The sequence below is a fragment of the Lontra canadensis genome, unplaced genomic scaffold (genome assembly GCF_010015895.1).
Source record: "Lontra canadensis isolate GAN:19392208 unplaced genomic scaffold, GSC_riverotter_1.0 scaffold42, whole genome shotgun sequence".
In the NCBI taxonomy this organism is placed as follows: Eukaryota; Metazoa; Chordata; class Mammalia; order Carnivora; family Mustelidae; genus Lontra; species Lontra canadensis.
This window is the reverse complement of record NW_022631036.1, coordinates 14,452,530-14,476,494: the sequence shown is the minus strand read 5'-3', so window position 1 is coordinate 14,476,494 and position 23,965 is coordinate 14,452,530. Positions and strand designations below refer to the sequence as shown.

At 42.3% G+C, this 23,965-nt stretch overlaps 1 protein-coding gene across 2 annotated transcripts in view; it reads right to left on the bottom strand.

The window, feature by feature from the left end:
• The window catches only part of SLC25A21 (solute carrier family 25 member 21), a 486,988-nt gene that overhangs the window by 51,118 nt on the left and 411,905 nt on the right, over window positions 1-23,965 (bottom strand). The window lies entirely within an intron of this gene.

Here is a 23,965-nt window from a genome sequence, read left to right as displayed (position 1 = left end):
TGTGGTAGGTAGCTTCAAGCTGTCCACCGTTTGGCACTTCTTCCCTTGTAAACAAATGAGGTTAGGGTTATACCTAAGCCCACTAGACTGGAACTTTCTGCGCTAACAAGGGGCACAAATCCTTAATTCCAGCTTTACTAACACGAAGGAACTAACAAGCTCTATGACTATGGAAACTGGGCTCCCAGCTCTGTCCTGAGTTAGTCATGATTTTTTTTAACTTCCCTGATGGAGATAGAAGGTCAGGGCCCTATGTTGCTGACAGAAGAAATGTCAAGCTTCCTTGCTGATATGCAGTCTTACGAGGCCTGGGACGACTGTCGCTGCCAATGCTCAGGGACTTGTCACATACTCAAATGTTTTTAGAAACAAAAACAAAAACAAAAAACAAAACTGAGAATGAGTGCCATATGCTTATGATAAGGTTCATAAAATGTCACCATTTATTTCATATTAGATTTTAAGATTCAAAATTTTAAATTTGTCTACCCTGGAAAAAAAATATGCCATACACTCATTTTAAACCTGAAATACATGGTAGAATATTCATTATTATTTTCTGAGATCATTGGTTTTCCTGATGAACCCATAAGTGACTACAGAAGAAGGCAGGACACAACGTGTCTGTATTTTAGGATGTCCACTTAACACGGGGCTGGAGCTTTTCCCATTGACCTCTCAAGCTTCACTCCAACTTCCTTAAATTGGGTTCTGCTTCTAGAACAAGTTGAGAATTTACATATACTAATTCACTGTGCCACCCAGTCTGACACGGTGATTTCTTGCTCTTCCTTGATTCGTTGGTGTACAAAGCACACTTCAGTTAAGGAAGCAAAGGGCTTGTTTTATAGCTTCTAAATTGTTAACTCCTTGGGGGCTGAGTGCACATTAGTGTGCTTACCCCAGAGGCTTCTTTGTGTGTGGCTATGTAACCAGGACACAAACTTTGTTAAGCATATGGATTTTGCAAAGGGGAAGAGAGGAATCAAATGATCCCCTGAGATGGGCTTATTCTGCCTAGTATTTTTGACATAATGGATAGTGCTAGCAGACATATGATTTGAAGAATTATGGGAATTCATGCTCCCACCTCTTTTCCATTCCAATTTCAACTACTAATGCCTGAAATTCACTTATAAAATTCAAATAACTCCACTCTTTATCATTTAAATTTCATTATAAATTAATCATTACAAAATTTTCTGCATAAGAGTGACTAAGCATAGGCTCGGTCTTCCCAGAAGATAAATGTGATTATCTGAATAGAAGTTCTATATTTATAATGAAAGATTGATTAGTTCTGTTCTTTCTGTGCTGATTTTTCCATATCTCGAAGATTATGTCTGGTTTTGGGGGGAAATGTTAAGAAGAACATTTAAATAACTAAAGCTTCTAGAACAGAGTGTCCCTGTTAATAACAGAGGTACTTGAAATCTCATACAGCAGAGAACAGTTAGAGGAAGAACAGTCGCTCAGCCTGGAGAACAATCATAGGGAGAAACATGATGGACGTGATCAATCTCTTGAAAGGTGAACATGTAGGAAAGAGTTTCGACTTTTCTGTTCTTTTCCAGGTGGTAGAACTAGGACCAACAGGTGGAAGCAACAAAAAAAAGACACATTATTGGTCTTGTAGGAGCTTAACATAAGGAAGTACTCCTAATAGAACCATCTACAGATAGAATGGGCTGTCCTGAAAAATGATGAGTTCTCCTTCCTGGAACATGGTCAAGCAGTGTGGATGGCCACCTGTCATGGATGTCAGAGATGGGATATATACGGCAATGGATGAACTTGATGGCCTCAAGATCGGTCTACTCCAACCCTCAGATTTTGTTGTTATGAGAAATGTAACAGGAGGATATGGGAAAGTGCTCTCCTGAAGAGACAAAATCTTCTTACCTTCAAACTTTTGCCTAAAGTAGAGCACTGCTTCTCTGGAGGAGGACAGAAATCTTCTAAGTAACACAGAAGGTCTTCATTTTAAAAATGATGGGAGAAAATATTAAAAAGAGGTGTAAGGCAGGAGGGAAGCGAGGCAGCTGGGAGAACCATAAGGATTTAATCTGAAAAGAGCTGGGAGGTCTAGAGCCCTCTGCTTCAAGTTGGCGATGCTTCCTTGATGTGCCCTCCTTCCCTTCTCTCTGCTTGGTTCCTTTCATGTGTAATCACCACCCTCCCCAACTCCCTGCCACTGCCTCCAGCCATCCCACCATCTTGAACTTTCTAATAGTTCTAGTGAATGAACAGCTTTAATGGGAAATTTTCAAGGACCATAGGCAAGCTTTGCTGGAAAATGGGAAGCTAGATCTACTTCCTTGCATTGTTTCCACAGTATATCTTTGCAATAGTGGACATCTACAGAATAGTTAGGCCAGCGCCTCTTCTGTTGAGAACTGCCCCATGCAATTTTTTAAAAACACTGGAGACAAAACATTAGTACAATATGATACTTCTTGTAGGCAGTTGGTTGATTGGGCAACTCACCAAAGGGATCCAAATGGTATTCCATCTCTTTGCCTCAGTTAATCTAATCCAAGCTAGACCTAGCAGAGTTTTTCTCCAGGATTTGAGAATTAGAACTGAAAAGGTCAAGTCTTGCTCTGTGTGGTTCAAGCTATAAGACAGAAAGCTAGCATGTCAGTGACAGTCACTTTTTCTGTTATTTGGAGAAGGTTAACCTGCAGTGATTAAAAAAAAAAAAAAGAGGAAGCTATCATCTAGGGAAACACAAAAGCAAGATGGAAAAGAGCAGTTCTGGTACTGGGTGTATGACCCTGTTGTCAGCAATTTTTTATACTTAGTTACATCTCAACCCTTCTTGAATATTCACATTTCCCTTTGCTTTTTGTTCTTTGAGATACCGAGTATCATTTAGAATAAATTCCTTTTTTTTTTTTAACCTAAATAATTCTGAGTTTGGTTTACTTAACAACCCAAGGTCCTGGAACCAGAAAGTAAGTTTCATGGTCCCTACAGTCAAAATGCCTGCCACAGGACCTCCGTGCCATGCCCTTTCCCACGAAGAGGCTTTTTGTCATTGAAGATCGGCATTTGGGTCAATCAGAAGAGTCACACGCAGAATTCGAGTAAGAGAATGTGGTGGGGAAGGGCGCAAGCTGACAAGCTACTTTTCTGACTTGATTAGATAATTACTGGAGGCTTTCTGAAGGTGAAGTATGACATACAGTTTCTTAAAAACAAAAAGGAATTGTAATGCTTTATGAAGGAAATACTTTTTTTTCTACTAGAGAACTAATGTTTATACCCACATGCACTGTTCACTCTGCCAAATTTTTCTGCCTTCATGTAGCTTTGGCTTGAAATACAGAGCATATGGCTTAGGAGGACAATAACTAGAGAAGTTAAGAGACTTGTGACACCCATATCAACATGCTTTATCCTGCTTACTTCTCAAGAAGCAGACTGACACATCCGGTCTACTCCCTAGATGAATGGAAAAGAATTCTAATGTGTATGAGGCATTAAGAGCAGTTGTTTTCCCTGAAAAGGCAGTAAGGCCATGATTCTGGCTTTAAGTTTTGACCAACAACAAGCCAACTGGAGAATTCTTTGGAAGAGGCATGAGAACCAATGCAAGACCTCCCATAACAAGGTGGTATGACATACATGGCAGCCCTCACAGCTTGTTTCTCAAGATTGTTACTTCTAAAAGTTGTCAATTTGATTTTAATTATCCTGTGTAAGAAAATGTTAACTTGGATGTTTATGGACTTTTGTTGATATTGGTGTAAGTAAAAATTGTCACAACTTGTCGAAAGCTTACAACGTACTAGCCACTCTGTTAAGAATAAATGTATGTAGGCATATGGACATATTTTAATCTCCTTCAACTTTCACAACAATCTTGGAAGAAGGCATGATATTTTCTTCATTTTGCAGGTGAGGCCTACTGTCACATCATTGCTAAACAAGGGACAATGACTCAAATCAAGTTCCATTGTTCTCACGGTCCACGTCCTTGACCACTGGGCTATGCTCCATTGCAATTTTTCTTGAAATAAATTTATTTCCATAAACACTTTTGAAAAGTTATTTTATGTTGCAAAAATGTCTTATCACTTCTTATTTTAGGAAAAGTCAGAAATGGCAATCAAAATTCAGTTTCATAGTCCCAGTTCCATTCAATTCTATTTTAAAGTAATGAGACACACAATCTGCATAACCAATTGATCAGGGCTGAGATGAACAAGATCATTATTTTGTGAAAGCTTTTGGGTTCTTAAGTATTTTCTAATTGTATCAGAATGAGAAAAAAAAAAAAAAAGTAGGCTCAAGGATAAGTGTTTTTCCCCCCAGGATAATTTTGTCCTTAAAAATATCAGGATAATACTGTCAGTGTGGGAGAAAGATAATACTTCAGTAATATGATAAAGCACTCAAATATTAATACTATATATTAAAGGAAAAACTGTTATTAAAGCCAGTGGGGAGCACTGCTGGTTGCTCACCCTAAAGATATCCCTTTTTGTTCTTTGGGATGCAGGTAGTCACCATGCCCCATACGCAGGGAAGAAACCCCTTCTCTAGTCCAGAGGTGAAGCAGCATTCTTCAAGCCAATCATGGTGGTCCCATTCCCTTGCTGGTGAATCCTGTCCCATGCATGGACACATGATCCAAACCTAGCCCATGAGACCAGTGGTGGGAAGAAGGGGAATACATGTTGGAAGTCCCCGATTTCTAGTCTAAGGAAAACAGGCACATGGAAGGAAAAGTCCTTCTTTTTTGCTAGTTGTTGTGCTATCCGCATGAAATGCCTGTGTACTGGAATCAAATGAGATATCAACACCCACAAACTGAAGAAGGCCAGCACAAAGATGGAAAGGACCTGGATCTCAATGACATTATTGGGCTGTTGAATTAGTCAGTCCTAGCAAACTTGCCTCCAGATTTCTGGTTAGGTGAAATTAAAAATACATCTTTACTATCTCAGCTGCTTTCAACTATGTCTTCTGTTAACCTCCAGCTAAAAGAACTTGAGAAGAACATGAACATATAGTTTTTTTTTTCTTTTTTAAAGATTTTATTTACTTATTTGACAGAGAGGCGGCGAGAGCAGGAGCACAAGCAGGGAGAATGGGAGAGGGAAAGCAGGCTTCCTGCTGAGCAGGGAGCCCGAAGCGGGGCTCCATCCCAGGACCCTGGGATCATGACCTGAGCAGAAGGCAGATGCTTAACAACTGAGCCACCCATGCACACCAATGTAGTTTTGATCTTCATTAGCAAATAGCCTTTAATTCCCCCAATTCTGAAAAAGCCTTAAATGAGAAATCTTCCATCACAGTTAGAGTGAAGGGAGTTATTGAATGTTAAGCAAAGCATTTATTTATTTATTTATTTATTTATTTTTTTTAAAGATTTTATTTATTTATTTGACAGAGAGAGATCGCAGGTAGGCAGAGAGGCAGGCAGAGAGAGAGGAGGAAGCAGGCTTCCTGCTGAGCGAAGAGCCTGATGCGGGGCTTGATCCCAGGACCCTGCGATCATGACCTGAGCCGAAGGCAGAGGCTTTAACCCACAGAGCCACCCAGGCACCCCTAAGCAAAGCATTTAGAAGGAGACTGTGAGAACCATTTTGAGAAATGCTTTTAGATTATTTCTTTCAGGAGCCCATCACACATTCAATCCCTGTCCTATTAGGATGATTACCTCTGAGAGAACCCCATACCACACATGGAATAGCTCAAAGCAAATATCAGGATGGGGTTCCAGGTCTCCAAAGCCATTAATGGTGGTTCATATACTAATGAGAGTTGTTGTTCAGAAACATAAGTAGATACAGAGTATTACAGTATTGGGTCACATTTGTTTTTCATTGTATAATCAAAACAGGCCTTGTATTACTTATGTACATCTATAAAATGAAGATCAAAACTGCATTGCACATGTCCTTCGCTCAAAGACACAGCTCATACATAGCTTATTTAAAATACAGACTTGTGCCAAACCCCACAAAATAATTTTACCCCTCATTTCCCCCACCCCCATTTTTAAAGTGTGAAACTATTTTAACGTATTGGGTGGCTTCAAGGTCACAGACCAATCAATGAAAAGATGCTGATTGTATGAAGGAAGGAGATGTGGAATTTCCTTTGAGTTCCAGTTTGTGTCCCTTCTTGGTGGTTCACTTACGGCAAGTCGAACCCTTGAAGAAGCCTTCCTGCTGTCTCTCATTAGTAGGGTCTAATTTTAGGTTACCTTGTTCAAGGTCCAAACTTTAGACGCCCAAAGAGACTAGACAGATCCTTAATTAAACATCTTGTACCTGACAACATCTTTAGTCCATTTGGATGGCTGAAAAAAAGTTACTGGCTTTCAGTCAGCTACTGAAACTTGAACATTTTGTGGTAAATAGCGGGTAGACAGGACAGGGCTTAACATTCTCAAAATTTGACTCAGGTAAAGAAACCAAAAAGGAGTGGAAAAAATCGCATATTCTGTCTGCCCCTCCTTTCTTCTTCTGAGTCACTCCCTTGTTGGGTCTTGCTGTTTTTTTTCTAATTTAGTATGTAGAAAATGTTTGTTTGGAAGTCATTTGTACCGTGCAATTGGACTGCTCCTACAGGCAGGCTGGGAAATTTCTGAAGTCGCTGGGCTAGTAAGCAGGATTTCGGTGTTAGGAAAAACAACATGGAATCTTTTCTTTGTGGCCCCCAAGGAGAAAGGGAAGGATGTAGACCCTTCTAAACCGTCCTTGGGAGGGAGTTAAGCCCCGTTGTCCATCAGAAAGGTCGTCAGAAAACTCAACTGATAGGTTACTGTGAAAATGAGTATATGAAAACCATAAATAAAATGTCTTCTAGTCAACTCTGCTGCCAATGGAAACGGAGGCTTTTCCTGGTTGTCAGAGATGAAGTGCTTTGGGGCCCAAATTGCTGAGACTCATAACCGAGGTCTAGCAACGATAACACCAAATGCCAGGATCAAGGTGTACATCATCCAAGCCCGAAAAGGCCAATTAAAGAAATGATTTCCAAGTTTTAAGGGCATTTTCAAAGCCACCTGCAGCACACTCCCACGCAGCCTGAGAAGGATGCTTTCACCTGGATCCCAGTTCTTTGCCAAAAACCTGGCATTCAATAAGTGTTCAGAGCAGCAATAATACTCACCGTTGAAGCATGAAATAGGAACGACAGGGAAAGTGACACAGGATCCCCAGTTGGGGAAATTGGAAAGCATTAACACATCTGTGCACCTAACAGAGCACAATTACTACATTTTTATTTTGTTTCAACAGTAAGAACCTAAATGAACATCACCATTCATTTCTGTTCTGGGCAATGATCCAAGCTCATCTTTGGTACAGTTGATTTTCAAGCCTTACAGTCAATCATATCGTCACAATTTGTTCTTCTTTCAGGCTTCAGGCATCCTCCTGATTTCCATTTCTTGTTTGGAAGCCTTGAGTCATCTGCTCTGGCAACATGACCAACCCAAATCAGTCATTTTCTCCAAATTACATTGAAATGGGGATCCTGCTAGTTTGTTTTCTTCCTCCTTCTTTCTTTTACATAATTTTCCCTTTAAGGATCTCCTAATACAAAGCTGATTGAAGGCATACAATATCCTCTTTCTTCTGCTGTTGTCAAGTCCAAGTTTCTTACCCACATGCTGTAGCTCTGTAATTAAAACAATGAGGGCTAGCCCTGGGTTATGAGTGCAAGGCTTCTACTGTTCCATCGGTAGTGGTATCCCACGGCAGAGTTCTGGCCTTGACACTACACCTTTAGGGCATTATTCTGACATCATTTCTACCCCACAAGTCTCAGTGGTTCACGGAATCCAAATGAAAGAATGTTTTCATGGCTCTGTTATTTGAATTACGTAGAATCTACAATCTGAAGTTCACAAAATTGCATGCATCTTGGGGCCATTTCCATTTAAGCAAAGGAGAGAAGGAAAACTAGGCATCCTTCAAAGGAGAGGAAAAACAGCTTAAAAAGACCAAGTGACACAGAATCGGCTTTTAAAACCAGCAACTGAAAATCAAGGAAGTGCAACCCAACAAAAGTTTCAGCTAACGTTGTGACGCAAGCCTAACACAAGTTTTTCCTCCTTCAACTCCTATCAGGTCTTCAGGCACAAACAATATAGCTATTATTTTTCATTACAGGGAATTAATTGAACTAAGTTTCTGCACATGGTCTTTGGATATACTTGTTAGCCCAAACCATGCCACTTTCATTATATGCTGAACGGAGGGATTCTTTAAAGTTCTCCTGAACACCCGTTTTTCACTGAACTTTTAGTGGGATTCTGGCACGTCAATTAAACTTTGTTACTATGTCTAAAGTAAACTACAACTTTGATTTTCTAAGACACAGAAAAATTAGTTTAGTTGTCAGTATCATTTAGGAGGTAGGTCTATGGCTCGATTCCCTGGAAAGTTGGCTGGGTGCTCGAAGCACTAAACATGTTGCACAGCTCAGCCCAGGGAAGGCATTAGCATGATATAAGAACCAGAACCCTGATGGAAAATGCTAAGGAAAGCGAAAGCAAAAAAGATATTTGGGAAGTGACCGAAGTAAATAATAAGGGCACAGTGTGGTGTTAATTGCTCCATTAATCTCTAAGTGAAGACAACTACTTAGGAGTGACTGTACAAGAAGTGTATTAATATTCAGTGACAGCGGATTGTCTTGCTTATAAAGATAAACACGTTTCCACTAGGAAAGAAGAATCATTTAAGGGCAGTCTTTCACTCGTGTAGATGGCAACTAGGAGGAAATGAACTTAACAAACAAACAAATGAATGAGCAGACAAAACCCCCAAACCAACAGAAGCAACACTATTTCTTGGAGAGAGACCGAAAGCCAGGAAAGAAGTCCCGATTGGAGAGTCAAAAGTTCTTCACCAGCCAGCTCTCTGCTAAACATGGCCCGCTGAAGGGATTCCTTGCTTCATCCTACTTACCCCATCTTCTCATGAATCCCCATTTTTTTTTTTTAACCTCTTCTGTTTCTAATTTCTGCTCTTCCCATTCGTGAAATAACTATCATTCATTTATTCACTCACTCATTCATTCAACATATTCTGTTCCAAGCACGAGGCTAAACATGTGTTTCTAGGGTCAAATGTTGATATCGCAGTCCCATTGTCCCCATACCAATTAATACCTTAATTTTGTCCAAGAAGTCTTCTCTGAGATGGTAGACAAAATCTTGATATTGTAGTTGCCCCCAATACTTGACTAAGATGTTGCTTTTCATCTTACATTATGTGCTTAGCACATAATAATATATGTTGACTATAACATATCAGATAACATATGTTGACTACAACTATATTCAAATGAGAACTGTATATACTTATGCATATACACTTATACATATATATAAGTATGTATATAGATCCATGGACACAGACATGACCCAGACATGATCCATATGAGTACTCCGAATGACTTGTATATTTTTAACTGAATAGAGTATGCATTAAACACATGATTACCATATTTAATCCAGGTTATAAATTATTTGGCAATGGCCACTCCTGTTCTTTATCACTGCCCTCTGGCGTTTAGCATTAATTCAAGGCTACCTGTCAGTAAAGCAATATGATATAGTGGGCAGGAGTGTGGGCTCTGGAGACACACTCCTTGGGCTTGAATTCTGGCTCAACCATGCATTAGCTGTTTACCCAGCATGAAAAACCACTGGCACAAAAGGTGAGCAAATGAATTCCAAAGCACTACTGTCAGAATAGAGATTTTTTTTGGGGGGGGGTATGTCAGCTCTCTCTACAAGTGCTTATGAAAATGAGTTGGTATATTGTTGTAATAAGGAGACCAATTTAACAGCTTGGCCTGGCAGGGCTATGTATGGTCACATCTGGGGCAGAAAGCCTCAGCATTCAGAGATGTCCTTCACAAACAGAACCTTACCTAAGTGTATGACCCAGTACCTTAGGAATTCACACTCTGTTGTGGAATTCTGCTACTATCAATTTATTCACGTTTGAGGCCAAAGATGCCGTGCGCTAAGTGCAGTGCGCAGGCTACTCCCTAAGTGTAAAGTCTCATTTAGAAATTCATTAACTCATTATGGCTGCCAGTTAGTACATAGGCTCCAAAATTAATTTCTTGAGTTGCCCCCTGGTGGTATTGGAGTTAAATGCAACTCAACAACTGTCTCAACCCTAATGAACAAAAGCCTTGGACCAGAGCATTTTGTAGGTTATAAATTATAACCTGATTTTTAAAAAAAATATTCTTTTCTCTTTTTTTAAGACTTTATGTACTTATTCAACAGAGAGAGAGACAGAGAGAGAAGGAACACAAGCATGGGGAGTGGGAGAGGGAGAAGCAGTTCTCCTGCCAAGCACAGAGCCCCATGCGGGGCTCCATCCCAGGACTCTGGGATCATGACCTGAGCTGAAGGCAGACGCCTTATAGGCACCCCTATAATCTGATTTAACGGACCTTCATTTCACTGCATTAGGCTCCAAAGCAGTAGTATTATAACAGCATGGAATTCTAATGGAATTGAGACTACAGAGAGAAATTTAGAAACAAAAACAGCAATCGTGCTAAATGCTTTACAATTTTCATCCTATTCAATTTTTACATGAAATAGATCCCACTCTTTCCATTTCATAGACAAAAACCAGCGAGACCTAGAGACGTTAGCCACTTTTCCACTAGTCCAACAGCTGGAAGAGCTGGGATAAGAACACAAGTCTACTTGACTCCCAGACCTCTGCTCTTGAGCACTCTGCATGGTTCTGTGTTCTCCGGTTGAGTCAGGGTCAAATCCACTGGGAAATGCCACTCCACCTCTGCTCCAGTGCTCCTTCCATGACTGTGTCTCTAGCACTCGGGCCCCCGTGTCTGCCTTCTTGGCTAAATGCTGGGTTTTGAGTGGAGGAACAGCTGAGCCAGGGTTTGTCATCCGCAGTCCCTGACACAGTTTTTAAGTGCCTGAATTCTTACTTAACTTATTAAAACGCAAGTTAAATGGGTAGTCACCGAGCTTTCTGGATGCAATAAGTAAAAGTCCATATATACTTTAGGGACTCATGGAAGTACACAGTCTCCCAGATAACTTTGAAGAAATTGTCTTTCGTATCACATTATCGTCAGTGAGTAATTAAGGGTTAACTATTTTCCTAACTCCTGCAGTCAGTGACCTAGGAAACCTCAAGTTGGATAAGTTACATAGAACTCAAATCATTTAAGAAAACAACGCAGAAGGCAATCCTAAGACTCAGTTTCTGGACCTTGTCTACTTCTTTCTGGTGATCTCATCCAGTCCTACAAATTTAATTAACCTCCTTATGGAGATAACTGTCATACATCTCCAGTTCTTCCAGTCACCTACTCAACATCTCCACTTGGATATGTAAACGAGATGTCAAAATTTGCATGTTCAAATGAATTCCTTGCTTTACAAACTTGGTCTACCCACAATATTCTCCAGGTCAGTTAACAGCAACACCATCTTTCTAGTCACTAAGTCCAGAAACTTAGAAAGCTTATACATGAGTTCTTGCTTTCTCCTATTCATCTCTATTTTTCTGGTCCAAGCCCTAATCATCTCTCCCTTGAATCATTGTGAAGGGTTCTTAACCAGGTTCCTTACACTCTATTCTCAAAGCAGTGACAGAATAATACTATTAAAATAAAAGATAGACAGTATCCTTCCTCTGTTTCCAACCTTCCAGTGTCCTCCCATGTCCCTCAGAGCAAAACCCAAGTCCCTTCAAAGGCCCCAGGCAATGTGCTTCTACCATTTTGCATTATACATTCACCTCTTCCTTGGTTCACTCCCCTCCAACCCTACTGATCCGCTTGTTCCTTGGACCAGGCACACTCCCACCCCAGGACCTGTGCACTTGCTGCCTTTGGTCTGGGATCTTTTCTCCCACATATCCCTACGGCTCACAGCTCATTTCCTTAAATTCTGTACCAAATTACCTTCTCAGTGAAGCTTGACCTTACTTCTCTTCTATTTAGAATTTCAACACCCTTCCTTAAGTACTACCCATCCTCTCTGCCTGATTTCTTTTCCTTTATAGAAATGATCCCCTTCCAATGTGCTTTATTGTTTACCTACTTGTTTTATTTATTCTCTGTTGCTATTACTAGGATGTAAGCTTTATGAGGAAAGGGCAGGGGCTTTTGTTTATTTTATTTGATGATGTATCCCCAGGGTTAAATACTGGACCCGGTGATATAATAGGTGCTCAGCAAATATTTGTCAAACCGAAGAACAAATGTATTGTATTCCCACTGACTCAGTCTGGCAGTGTTGTGAATAGAAACTTGTAGCTGGCATTTTGAATTATTCCAAGATCAATCTTCTTCACTTTCCTACCAAATGTCAATTCTTCCTTGTTTCTTCGGAATCACCTAGGCCTCACCAAAATGGCTATTAATGAGGAAAGGTTTGGGTACTTAATCCAGCAAACATGAGCAGACTTTAGGAAATGGCAACCAAGGAAACCCAGGCTTCATGTGAGTTATTATTCCTCATCAGCGACCAAGATATGGCTGCAAACTTCATTTTTACCCACCCAATAGGTTTCATCTCTTCTGCATGCTGTCAGAACCTAACTCTAGTGTTCTCACCCTCGAGGCCATGTACTCAGGGAAGTAGAACTCTCTCTAGCCCTGATTCATTTAATCACCTGGTCTTATTCTCCCAGCTTGTACTTATATGAGATGTGAGCATGCAACTGAATTCTCACCAATGACATTTGAGGGGGATTTTGAGAGAGGTTTTTTTTTCCCTCTTCCTGAAAAAAAGGATCCTTGTGCCTTACCTCCAGAGATTTGGATTTGGTAGATCTGAGTGCATGTTCAATAACTTGTATTTTTTTTTTAAAGATCTTATTTATTTATTTGACAGAGAGAGATCACAAGTAGGCAGAGAGGCAGGCAGAGAGAGAGGAGGAAGCAGTCTCCCTGCTGAGCAGAGAGCCCGATGCGGGGCTTGATCTCAGGACCCTGAGATCATGACCTGAGCCGAAGGCAGAGGCTTAACCCACTGAGGCACCCAGGCGCCCCAATAATTTGTATTTTTAATACTGCTCCTAATTCTGATGTTGAAGGTCCAGTAACTACACATTGAAAAATAAAAAAAAAATACTTGCTTATCAAGGTTAATGACCTACGGCTGCTCTTACCTAGATGTCTATCAGTTAGGAATCAGGCCAGAGTACTCATTACCATTGGACCGGGTAATTCCTCTAGAAACTTTATGAAATTGTCCTCATTTTCTAGTCTAGAGTGGATTTGACTTTTTCAGTGAAAAACTGCTAATTGCAAGTGTGCTCCGTGCCTCTGACATGGCCATCTCTCTGGCCTGAGACGAGGAAGCTATGGATATTCTTTTCATCGGTCACTGCTGAATAGAACTCCCCCTTCCCCAACCCCCACACCTGCCGGGGGCTTTGCTCCTCTGAGGGCTACTTCTTGGTTTCCTCTTTGGCTTATTTAGAACCACACAGAGACACACCAAAGACAGACTATTAGCTTGCCTACATCTTTTCAAAAGAAATTAAGATTTCATTCCTTCCGGGGTGCCTGGGTGGCTCAGTAGGTTAAAGCCTCTGCCTTCGTCTTGGGTCATGATCCCAAGGTCCTGGGATCGAGCCCCGCATCGGGCTCTCTGCTCCACGGAGAGCCTGCTTCCTCCTCTCTCTCTGCCTGCCTCTCTGCCTACTTGTGATCTCTGTCTATCAAATAAATAAATAAAATCTTTAAAAAAAAAGATTTCATTCCGCCCTCTGTCTATGAAGACAAGCAGAAATTGTGGTGGGCAGAAAGCACATTTTCACTTGAAGGAAATTTAAATGAGGGCACCCTTCACTCATTCTCTTAAGAGTCGTGCGCTTTGTAGAACAGGTACAACAGGAAGCAGCCCCTGCTGTCAAGCAAGCAGGACCACACCTACGGCTGCTGGAGCTGCACAGTATAGGAAAACACTTCCCTTACGCTTTATGGAATGAACCAACAGAGAACTCAGGTGTTTCTGAGGTTCTGCAGGAGACTGAGTTTTAGAGAAGTGACAGTGCATGGAAAGGGTGGCTATAGGGTTAGCCTCTCAATTGATGACTTGTTTGAAGAAAAAAGACCTATGAATTACCCACTCATCATTTATTCTTCCCACCAAAGCCACCATGTGGGGGCTCTGTCCTGAGGGGTTTCCAGTCTCTTACATACAGTCTCTAGTTTTAGTTACCAATGGCTTTAGTTACCATTATCAGGACCCTTCACTTATTTATCAGCAAGTATTTGTTGAGCACCTACTGTATGCCTGGTACTAATTACCAACAGTACATATAATTTGTCATTGAAATAGCAAACATGCCATAATCTTGTCAATTATCAAGTCTGTAAGCTAGAATGATCCAGCCATAATGTTTTATTAGTCTGTGTAGTTTGTCCATGAGGCACAAAAGGCACAAGTGTATTTTTCTCTCATTTTCCAAGGAACACTAAGTAATGGAAAAGTTACATTTGCTTATTATCCCAGGCAAAAGAATTGAGTGCCTAAAAGTTAATTTGGATTCCGTATTTGGACTTTGAATTTTTCTCTCCAATAAATTCATCATCCATCCATTCATTCAACAAATAACTGAGTATCTGCTACGTGCCAGTCATGGCTCTCTAGGTTAGAGATCAGTCATGAACAGTTAGACATACTTTCCATTAGCACAGAGCCTACAACCTATTTGGGAAGCCAGACAATGAACAGGCCACAAACAAGTGAATAAAATGATGTCAAATCAGTATCACTGATCATTAGGGAAATGCAAATAAAAAGTGATGAGATACCACTTCACACCTATTAGGATGGTTTTATTTATTTATTTGAGAGACAGTGTGTGTGAGCAGGGGGAGGAGCTGAGGGAGAGGGACAAGCGAAGCTGGATGTGGGGCTGCATCCCACAACCCTGAGATCACGGCCTGAGCCAAAGTCAGATGCTTAACCGACCGTACCACCCATGCATCCCAACGTGGATAAATCTTGAAGACATTATTGTGCTAAATGAATTGATCCAGAAACAAAAGGGCATGTATCACATGAGTCTACTTCTATGAGATATTTAGAGTAGTCAAATTCATAGGGACAGAAAGTAGGAGGATGGTTGTCAGGGGCTGCGGGAGGAGGGAATGGGGGAGTTAGTATTTAATGGGTACCGAGTTCCAGTTTTGCAATGTGAAAAGAGTTCTGGAGATGGATGGGAGTGACGGTTGCATAACAACGTGAAGGTACTTACTTCCCCTGCACTGTACACTGAAACATGACTAAAGTGGTGAAGTTTATGTTGTGTCCATTTTGCCACAACTAAAAAAAGTTACTCCGAAGAATAAGAAGTTATAAGGAAAATTAAGCAGGAGGGTATCTGGCTGCTGTGAGGGCTACTAATTCTCTTTGGATCTCCAGGGAAGGCCTCATTGGAAAGATACCGCTGAGCTGAGGACTTGTATTTTAGAAGAGTAAATCTACAGAAAAGGGAAATAAAATTTAGACATGGAGAACTTTGGGGAAAAATTACAATGAGGGAGAATCCAAGGCAGCAGTTTCTAAGTTTTCGCTTCGTTCTTCACATAAGGAGAATGGAAATACCACGATTTCCAAGGTAGTCTCTTGGGATGTTCTAAAAACTAATCATAAGAATTGTTCATGCTTGGGGTGCCTGAATGGCTCAGTGAGTTAAGCCTCTACCTTTGGCTCAGGTCATGATCTCAGAGTCCTGGGATTGAGCCCCGCATCAGGCTCTCCGCTCAGCAGGGAGCCTGCCCCCCCACCACCTGTCTGCCTCTCTGCCTACTTGTGATCTCTGTCAAATGAATAAATAAAATCTTAAAAAAAAAAAAAAGATTTGTTCATGTTTTCCAGACTCATTCTTCTTCCTGCAGGGAACTCAATGCATAGAAGTTGCTTACTGTAACTGAAGATTTAAAACCAAGTCATTTGTTAAGACCAACAAGAAGCAAAGCCAATATTAAATATAGAATTATATGACCACAACATCTTTGGACTAGGAAGGACCCTTTAGGGTCCTTAGTCCTCTCTTCTGAAGCTTGATGTCTCTTTATAATGTCCCCGGCATGATATCACCTGGCTTCTGATCAGATGCTAGATGCCAGGACCCCACATCCTTTCTGAGCACCCCTCTGACCTGGATAACTTTGCTGCTGAAGAGAGAGACCCCCTCCTGCCTTGAGCCCAGTTCTGTTTTCAGGTGACTTTCATTAGATTCTGGTCATTAGGTGGGATAGTTAATTTTATGTGTCAGCTTGACTGGGCCACAAATTTGGCCAACCACTATTCTGAGTGTTTCTGTGGGGATGTTTCTGGATGATGTTAACATTTAAATCACAATACATGTAAAGCAGATTACGCTCCATAACGCTGGTGGGCATTATCCAATCGCTCGCAGGCCTGAACTGAACAAAAGGCTGACCCTCCCCAAACAGAAGAGAATTCTTCTGTCTCATGGCCTTTGAACTGGAGCTTCAGTTCTTCCTGGTTCCAGACTTTGGACTTGAAGTGGGACGGCAGCTCTGCAGATTTGGGGCTTGCCAGCCTCCATAAGCTCATGAGCCAATTCTTTACGATCTACATGTGGACGTATGTATGGACGTGTGTATGTGCACATTCTATGGGTTCTGCTTCTCTGGAGGACCCAGACTAATACACCTGGAAATACATAATATGTCTAATTCCGTCCCCTTGAGGAACTACAAAATGTTTGAAGATGGTTATTGAGCACCCCGATGCCTCTTTTCTATAAGTTAAACCCTCAGCTCTTCGTATGACAGGGCCTCAGACCTCTCATCATTTGGAGCTGGACCAAAATCCACACTTAGAATGGGCTGATCTGGGCACAGTAGAGCAAGACCATTGCCTCTACGTTCTAAATGTTGTATTTCTATTCACGTGGCTAAAGACCAATTTAGCTTTGTTCATGCACGCCATTCTGTCTATGTGTAATGCACATGCACATGTATGTGACCTCCTGCTGAGACCTACCCCTCTTCTACTTCTTCAAGGCTATGATAGAACAAAAGGGGATGGGTATGAGTAAATACGTTCCAAGTACATGAAAGGGGGGAAAATAAGATTTAATAAAGGTTGCTTCACATATATAATCTTTTTTTTTTTTTTAAACTTATTTGACAGAGATCACAAGCAGGCAGAGAGGCAGGCAGAGAGAGAGCAAGGGAAGCAGACTCCCTGCCGAGCAAAGAGCCTGACGTGGGGCTCGATCCCATGACCCTGGGATCATGACCCGAGACGAAGGCAGAGGCTTTAACCCACTGAGCCACCCAGGCGCCCCTCACATATATAATCTTACTTCATCTTTATTTACAGATGTGGAACAAAGACTCTGGGACCCTATGTAACTTACCCATATCATCATAGTTAAGAAGTAGTTGGGATGGGACTGAAACCCAGTTGCCTCTGATCTTGAAGCCTGTGGTCTGTCCACTACCCCACACCACACAGCATACACACTGTAGGCATTTAAAATAATTTCCAGAGTAATAAAAAGAGAGAGAGAGAGATGGTCTCCAAGAGGAAAACAAGGGAAAAAACTATTATTTCAAGGAAAAATCAAATTTAATATCAAAGGTATTATTAATTCACATCTTTGTTCCTTTTATACCTTCCTACAGAATTCAAGAATTCTCACAGAAAAAATTTTCACCAGTCATAACCAGACTATACGGCAAAGAAGGAATAAGTACCAGTTTTTCAGGTGTGCTAAGGAGTGAGGAAATGGAATTTAAAAACAACAACAACAATACACACTCAGTAATATGACTGTCAACATACATTTAGTCTCAACCCTTGGCAACCATGGTCCAAACCATACTCCCACTTATATTAAATAATAATGAAAGGGGGAAAATCTGCTATCTGACCACATTTTAGAAAAATCAGACACCAAACAGTTTTCATCTTGCCATAAGTAGAGAGCTTCCCTCCCTATTCACTGAAGAAAGCAACAGTGTGATATCTGAGAAAAATGTGTGGTTACCGCCCACTCTGAAAGACCAGCACTGTATTCAGAAAGTGGGCATTCTGCGCATAGAACAATCCCATGAACGACTCATCTGTGCACACACACAGCACACTCACACACATGGTGGTTTTTCCCCTCCACCTCTGTCAGTGCCCTGTGGTGGTGTCATTGATCCCTTTGAGAGCCACACTCCCATGGGGCTTGGCAACGTATCTGTCCTACTGAGCCACCAGTTGACATTCCTGGTCATGAGCTCAGAGCTGTCCCTCCCCTGCTTGAGGTGGATTGGATTCTGTGTAGAGGCCTGGCATTTCTACCAAGACTGCAAACGAGAGCCTGGGATTCGGGGCTGAAAGTGGATTTCCTGCACAGCTGAGCCAAGTGCTTCCAACCGTCCAGCCAGATGTTTCTCTATATGGTCCTGGCAGTCATAGCTTGGGACAGAGCCAGAATTTGGCCTGATTCCTATACTGAAAAACTTGATGGAATGCTGGGGTGGTGCCATCCCATAATAAAAGAAGTGGTCTCTCACATTGGCACACCACTCCCATCTGCCTTGGGAGTCCCTCCAAAGGGAAGAGGTGCTTGAGTAAAAGTGGGTGTGTCCAGCCAGTCCTTGCCAGGGCTGGGGTGGAGGAGGGGAGGGTGCAGGTTGAGGGAAGGTGGACAGAGAAGAAAGGTTCTGAGTGATTGGAAGCTTGTGCCAGATGGAGCTGGAAGACGGTGCTCTGCTGCTTCCCTCTGCACATGTGTGGCCACCAGGGGATTGCCTGGCTATGCACACTGCTTCACATCTGTCAGCTAAATCAAAGTTGCATAATTGAAGATGCAAAGCGAGAAACATTACGTGGTTCACAGGGCTCCCCAGAGGATTTTGGATCTGTAATCCAGTGAGGAGATTTTAATGAGACATGAGCCTAACGCTCTCATCTGTGAGAGACGATCTTAGTCCAGCTGTGTTTAAGGATGTGGAAAGCCTTTTTTTTTTTTTTTTTTTTCCAGAATATGGGGAGTCTTTCTCAACTGGTCACTGCCTGCCCATTTCTCTTGGCACCCTTTGGCCTTCCTTCCAGAGAAATGCTTCTTCTTGAAGCTTGGGCTATTCTCAGCATGAGGGAGGCACAAAAGATGCTGTGATTGAGGCTTTAGGACGAATGAGTCAGAGAAGGACGTGCTAGAGAAAACCAATAACCTAGTATCATTTCTTACACCCAACTTAAACATTTTAAAATATTTAATCATAAAAGTAACACATATCCAAGGTAAACATTCAAATAGTACATAAGCATGGAAAGCATGAAGTTAAAGTGTAAACAGGATTCCTTGCTTGTGTTCCTAGAACATTGGTTCTTAAATGTTCTTTGGTAAAGGAATACTTTTTCCTTATTTTCAGTCCTCACAAACCAATACTTTCATAAAATACCATAAAAATTAATGATTAGGACAATTACAAAAAAGGACCCAAAAGCATGCAGAATGCTAATGAATTAAAAAAAATTAAGTTCAGGGATGCCTGGGTGGCTCAGTCTATTAAGTGTCTGCCTTCAGCTCAGGTCATGATCCCGGGGTCCTGGGATCGAGCCCCACATTGGGCTCCTTGCTCAGTAGAGATATTGCTTCTCCTTCTTCCTCTGCTGGTTCTCCTGCTTGTGCTCTCTCTCACTCTCTCTTTCTGACAGATAAATAAATAAAATCTTTAAAAAATTAAAAAAAATTAAGTTCAACAGATCACAGACTTGGATGTAGTGGTCATATCAAATTGCTATAACCATTCTAAACACCTTAATTTCTGTACTTATTGTAGTCCACACTTTGATCATTCATTTTCTTCTGGAGATTTTCAAAAATTTCTATATGTATCAAACATATGAACATACAGATAATTGTTTTAAAACATAAGAGTAATTGTACTATACATATTGATCTATAACTTGCCTTTGACAATGTATTTTGACATCTTTCATATTAGCCCTTGAAGATCTACATCACGCTTTTTTGTGGCTGCCTGGCTCTCCACAGTCTGAATTTACTACATTTTTTAAAAAACTGGTCTCAACATTTAAGGGTATGCAGATGGTTTCTAGATCTTGCTTGTAGTCAAAATTTGATGGCATGAGCTCTACAAATGGACTGTTATTAACTCTATAAGCCTTTAAAAAATTAACATTATTATTATTATCATTATTTAGAGAGAGAGTGGGGTGGGGGAGCATTGGGAGGGAGGAACAGAGGGAGACACAGAATTTAAGCAGGCTCCACGCCCAGTGTGGAGCCCGACATGGCGCTAGATTTCACAACCCTGAAATCATGACCTGAATTGAAATCAAGAGTCGGATGTTTAACTGATGGAGCCACCCAGGTGGCCCGATTCTGTATGCCTTTTGATGCCAAAGTCATCACTAGCACCTGTTAGAATTTCTGCTTTGTGAGCAAAAGCAAAATATTTTGCAGTCCAAAGGCTCTTTACCTTCAAACTAGCTTGTTGACCGTTCTGAGAGTGGTTAGTGGTGAAATGATTGGGCTAAGCTTCTGTCACCACGTACAGTTATATGGCACACCCTCCTCCAGAGGAGAGGGCTGGATATCCACGGCAAGGCGGTTCGGATGGATCCTTTAACAACAGGCTTTGCCTTTTTCACTTAGTAGCAGAAAATTGACTGTGCCACAATGGATGCAGGCTGCCTAGGGGGGTCCCACACACCATAGCCATTCCGCGGCGAGCTCTGACCTGGCTGACTCAGACCTTCCCGAAGAGCTTGCATGAAGGCAAGGTCAGCCTGGTGCTTAACCTCAGCTCAGTGCCCAATTCCTCTCTGACAGTATTTTTGCTGAAGCAGTAAATTTGGGGCTCTACACGATTACCTGCGCGATTTTTCACTTTTCTGTTAGGGCCTCCAGTGGCCCTTTGTGGAAGCAGTTAGCTTTGTATGTGTAAACTACACTCCCAGCCAGGCAGGTCTAGTCAGGACGAACCTGAGCAATTGGCCCCGGCAGACTTGCTCCAGGCACAGGGCACGACCCAGGAGAGGGGCGGAGTGTTTCTAATGTTTATATTTCAGATGTCTCTAAAGCAGCCAGTTATGTCAGGTCCCTGGGCCTGTATGGAAATACTGGAGAGGATTTTGTGTTGAAAGCAAAATGGTCAAGCAGAAAGACAAGTTTTCCTTTCTACTGGGTTAGCCAGGCCAAGAGAAAGAGAAGGTTCTAGGTTTGTACTACGAAGTACTATGTACTTGGGTTTGGTTCGCCCAGACGGAGGGAAACCAGCAGTAAGTCCCCTCTGCATTTTCAGCTGAGAAGGGAAATAGTCTCAGTCACCCCAAAGGCTTATAAAGGACCTGAGGTTCTCTTGCGTGAGGATTAGGCCTATACGGATAAGCAGTGAGGGAACCAGTTCTTTGGTCTTGCTAGAACTTCAAGCGGTCCTGAAGAGAGTGGCTCTGAGTAGAAGCATCGAGGCTAACAACCAAGGTGGAGCCACACAGGGAAAGGATGAGCTTCCTAGAGGCTGAGTCTGCTTCGCTTCTGAAGCGCGCTTTATCGGTGGGAAGGAGGCTCAACAGAGGTCTGGCAGACAAACTAGACACGAGTGGGCGTTTTTGCTCTTCATTGCACTCTCGGACTGGGCTCTGAGATGGCACCCTCAGTCAGAGGCGTGGTCCACATGGGGAGAGGACTTGAGGCTCAGCATCTCACAGTGACTTGCGAGCCCCTGATGTGCAGGTCCTGCAGGATTTTTTTTAAAAACACCGGCCAAGAGGTCTTTGAGAGGAAACGTGCCCCAGCAGGCCTGTCTTACACATCCCCTCAGAAACGTTCTCTTTTTTCTTCTGAATATGCTTTTCTGCATGGGCACCCTTCCTACTATCGGCCTCTTTTGTGCAAAAGCAAAGTTGTCATCTAGATCCAAGGAAAGTATTCTTATATGTGTATCTAGTTTCCTTCTCAGAAAACCAGGAGACCCTTTCCCAGTAAACATCTTCTCCATTTCAAAGTTCTTAGAGGGACACTTTGTTGTGCTGACATGGAAATGCTTATTCTGTCTTCAGTCTCCCTGATTTTACAAACTCTCTGCAGACAGGCTCTAAATGTTTTGTGTCGCTGAGAAGAGGCCTGGGTTATAAGGGGCCCTCAAAGCCTTCACACTCTGTCCCTGCTGTGTGGCCTGAAATGACCTCCTTTATGCCCTACCCTGGAGAAAACCACACCCCCGGAGGGGGAAAGACCAGGACCACAGAATAATTCAGTTAACACAGGCAGAAAAAGGTGGCCCATGTGCCCCCTCACAGGTCAGAGTTCTCATCTCCGGATGATGACTAAAGCAGTTACAAAAGTAAACTGCTAAGTCCCTGGGCAATTTTTTCCTCACATCATCTGAGTAAACAATTCAGTGTGCATCTTCTCGCGCACGTGTTCTCTCTCGGTGAGTGAGGCGCGAACCCGGCTGCTCCCTGGCAGCTAGCTTGCCGATGACTTGCGGATGCTGGAACCCCAGGGGCAGCGAGGGCTGCCTCCCCTGTGATGGAGCACTTGGACTGCTTTGTTCTGCATCATCACACGCCCTGGCAAAGCTGACCCAAACCACACTTTACTAGGCGTGACTACATTACTGCCATGTTGACGGCATCATCTTAGGGGTAGGCAAGGAAAAGCTTGGTCCCTACCGACCAAGCCCTCTCAGACCTAGCGGGAGTGACAAATGAGACATGAAGAGAATGAAACGAGAACGAAGTGCCATCCCTTGCCTGTCACAGGGAAGGGACAGCCTGCCACACACTGGCACACCCAGAGTCTGTCTAGTCACTCGAGATTTTTCCGTGCTGAAGGGAATGGCTTAGTCAGAGATGTCTGAGAGCAAAAAAAAGCTCTCTCACACGTAGTTTCTGCCTGTCTTCACCTCCCTCATTCATTTCCATCCCTACTGATGCCATGGAATGCCAGCCAGTGTGTTTGGGAGGATACCCGTCAGGAGCGCTTGGTCAGGAGAATGTTCCTTTCCAGAGAGAAAGAGGAAAACGGGAAGGGAGGAACGTCGATCACAAGAGAAGAGAAAAGAAGGAAGGGAAGGACGGATGAGGAAAGAAAGGAAAAGGGGAAAAAAGGGGTATCAAGTGGTTTCTGCTTCATTATTATTTTTCCTTTCTGCCAAAGTTGTCTGGCAGATTCTCAGAGACGGCAGAGCCACTCCTTGAAACCAACTGGTTGTCTAGACCGGGCTTAAAGACATCTTTTTAATTAAAGCCACAGAGATGTTCTTCTTCCCTTTCATCTCAGGCCTTGTGGGGCTCAGCTCTGGCCCTCGCCATTATCTCCTGAAATGTCGCCATTATACGTGCCACATCACCATTCAGTTTGTGCATCCACACGGAAGCCTCGTTGCATTTTTCCCTTGCTTGGGTTGGCACGGCCAGCCCCTGGGGGTGTGACTTTGCTACTCTCTCGTCCATTTTTTTGTTTTCCCTTTTGAGTGCCTATCACATTAGTGTCCTGCTCTGTGCCAGATGTGTCCCTCACCACAGCCTTCCCTTCAGACAACTTCCTTGAAGGGACAGGAACTGTGCTCCTCAAGCTGACACAATCAAGGTGCAGAGCCTGCTGAAGAGCATTTTTAAATGATTTGTAGCAATTACTGAGAAACAGTTAATCTGCACAAATTTTCATGGAGGATCATATACTGCGTTTTGTATATAAAGTAACAAACCAATAGTCTTAACTGTCTTGTCAGAGGCCACACAGCAAGTTGGGAAAAAGCCCATTTAAGAGCTCAGTTTGTGAATCACTTGTCTGCTCTCCTGGCATTAAGATATATTTGCATAGAAACAACTTAAAAATTAACATGGGATTGGTCTGGATAATAAAAAGATGATACGTAAGAATGCGGGCTATTATGACATTTAGAAAAGTTTAACTGAATTATCAAATCAGTTACAAAGATATGTAAATTAATGCACAACAGGTTG